Genomic DNA, 3,592 nt, shown 5'->3' on the forward strand with positions numbered 1-3,592 from the left:
CACGTCACATACACGTATAAGTATAGAGTTGATAAAATAAAATTTAAAATAAACTGTTAAAATATTCGTATAAGGCTCTATATTGCATAAACATTCTTTCACAGACTCCAGAAAACTGCTGGCCATCCCAATGTCTCTTATATCCTGTGGGAGAGAATTAAAAAATTTAATCACACTGTAGACAGTACTTGTTTCATATAGAGATTTTTTATATATCGGATATAAATTTCTTCCTATTCCTAAATCTTGTTCCATACTTATGTGTTTTATGCTGCTTTTCAAAGTAGCTTGGTTGATTTACTAAAAATTCAATGACTCAAAAATGTATATCGCTGGTACTGTTAATAATTTGTTCATTTTAAAGATTCCTCTACATGATTCTTTGACCTTTATACCAAAAAGTATTCTGATTACCCTTTTTTGGCAGAGAACTACTCTGTTCAGCTCATGACTGGATCCCCAAATGAAAATACCAAACCTTATTGCAGCGTAGAAATTAGCATAGTAGGCAGTCATCAGAACATCACTGTCAACGTTTTTTTTTTTTGAGAATCCTCATAGCATATGTAGTTGAAGAAAGTTTTCTGCAGAGATTGTCTATTTGATTCACCCAACTTAAGGTGTCGTCGATATATATACCCAAAAACTTCACAGAGGTGTTGCAGGTCACTCTAAAATCATTGAAAGTGATGCTCTTCGGTGTCTCCATGCTGTTATCAATTTTGAACAGGACGCAATCTGTTTTGCATCATTTAAAATCAATTTATTTTCCAGAAAAAAGTTTTTTGTTCTTTCTATTATTATGTTTGGTAAGTTTGCACCTGTCAACAATAGGTTAGTATCGTCAGCATAATTAGTGTTTGGGTTGAGACTGATAGTGTTTTCAGAAGTGTATAATACACATCTCTTGTCATTTTTGAATAATTTGTACAAATTTGTAAATGTGTAGAAACCTAAAAATGATAATCGATAAAAACTTCATCATTGCTTCAAACTTCATCTTCATTTATTCTTCAACACATGCAATATTTTTTGCAGGCGAGTTTATACTGTGTTATACACTTCTGATAAAGCTATTTAAACATATGTAAATTTTGCAAACTATTACATGAAATCTCAAACAAAAGTGTCCCGGTTTTTGTTGAATAGCACAGGAGTATAGTCGAATGAATTGGTGCAAAAAAGATATCTTTCCTAATTCAAAGATATTGTAATTAAAAGCATGATTTGACAATTGTGAAAAATTGTTAAAATTGCAACGAAAATTGAAAAACTTATTTATTAAATGAACTTTTTAGACATATTTTTGTCAAAACATATACTTTTTCTTCCACAATTTTCCAAATTCCAGTCCACAAGTCAAAAATTGTGTTCAAATGATGATTTGTTTATGCACAAAACAGGATATACTATTTTTCAATAATGTAGTGAAAGGCTATAATTTTAGTTTTCTAAAATAAAATTGCAAACTCTCCATTTAAGAATTTCGTCAAAAAAAGAGTGAAAATTCTGGTTCGACATATTTTCAATTAAATAAGTAAATCATTCCTAATTTACAGAAAATTATTCCAAAGCTATAATTTTACAAAAATTCAAGTGTTGTTATTCTCTGGTATAGTAATTTTGTTCTTCCCAAAAAAGATGGCAACTTCCCTGATTTGAAGTCTGTAAGGACAAGCTTAAAATAACCATGACATTTGACTTTACACCCTTTGAGAATTTTTGCAAATTATTCAAAAATGACAATAGATAAAAGCTTCGACACATTCCACCTTTTCTGCAGGCGAGTTATTCTATACTATACTTTTCTGAAAACATTAACAGTGTCAATCCTAATACTATGAATTTTATTTTAAAAAATGTATCAACCGTGTTATTTGACTTCAAAATGAGGATTCTGACAACAATATCACAGTTTGTATGCTTTGAATCACATTCAATATTGCAATTGGCAAAATATTCAATAAGATGGAATGCTGCATTGAAATGCTGTAAAAAGTTATAATTTAAATGATTTGAGTTTTCATTTTTTTTTTATTTGAGCAAGTAGAGTAGTAAATAGAAATGAAAATTTCTATGTTTTTTACCACTTTTAATTGTAACTACTGCAGTTTTGTCCTATATGGACATTCTCAAACTTATACAATATATAATATATACATTATATCCAATATATACATTATACAATGTATACGTTTGAGAATGTCCATATAGGACGAAACTGCAGTAGTTACAATTAAAAGTGGTAAAGAACATAGAAATTTTCATTTCATTTTTCATTATGATCTTCTACCACGTAGTTACGGCTACATAAATCAATTTTTTGAAAATAGGTTTTCTGTTTTAACAGTACATGTTGATTCATTCGTAATGACATTTTTTTGTTGACGAATCAATCATCTTTTGTACTTACATTGTCTTATTTACAAACGCTTATAATTGTAGAGTGTAAAAATTAACCAAAAGTGGAATTTGTCGCGGTTCTTTTCCTTTAATTTATTGATTTTTTTACAATATGACAAAATTCCTGCACAAACCCTTCGCAAATGTTTGTGGGTCTTGGGGAATTTGAGCTCCAAAAAATTGACCATTTCCAAACTAACTAAATTTAGATACGAATTAAAAAAATTAATTAACCGTCATCATCAGACAACAGATACTCAAAATGTCGCAGGTAAACTAGGAAACGTTTTTTGAAGCAAAGAATAATCTGATAGGCATCTAATGACTATACCAAAGTATAACAACACTTGAATTTTTGAATTTTTTAATGAAATCACTTTGTCCAACCTGATGTTTTCTTTCAGCTCTTATTAACATTCCGAAAACTCTGATTTTTAAGCTTTGGACTGATTTTATGTGAAATGGAATGATCTACTTATTTGCCTGTTGCTTGCTTCTGAAAATCTGTCGAACCAAAATTTTCACTCTTGTTTTTGACGAGATTCTTCAAGTTTCCAAACTGAGAGTTTGCAATTTTATTTTAAAAATCTAAAATTATAGCTTTCATTACATTATTAAAAAACAGTATATCCTGTTTTGTGCATAATCAAATCGTCATTTAAACACAAATTTTGGACTCGTGGTCTGAAATTTGGAAAATTGTAGCAGAAAAGGTATATGTTTTGGCAAAATATGTCTAAAAAGTTTATTTAATTAATAAGTTTTTCAATTTTTGTTGCAGTTTTGACAATTTTTCACAATTGTTCAATCATGCTTTTAGTTACAATATATTTGAATTAAGAAAGATATCTTTTTTGCTCCAATCCATTCGACTATACTCCTGCGCTATTCAACAAAAACCGAGGCACTTTTGTTTGAGATTTCATGTAATAGTTTGCAAAATTTACATATGTTTGAATAGTTTTATCAGAAATGTATGAACTAGCCTTCAAAAGATATTGCATGTGTTGAGGCTTTTATCTATTGTCGTTTTTGAATAATTTGTACAAATCATTTGAAAATGACAATAGTTGAGAGCTTCAACACATGTGATATATATATGCAGGCGAGTTCATACGCTTCTGATAACACTAACAGTCTCAATCCAAATAATATGAATTTTATTCTGAAATCAATCAACTGTGTGTAA

Source organism: Leptinotarsa decemlineata, unplaced genomic scaffold (genome assembly GCF_025532065.1).
Source record: "Leptinotarsa decemlineata unplaced genomic scaffold, Ldec_3_MD MMD2_tig00026328_RagTag_RagTag, whole genome shotgun sequence".
NCBI lineage: Eukaryota > Metazoa > Arthropoda > Insecta > Coleoptera > Chrysomelidae > Leptinotarsa > Leptinotarsa decemlineata.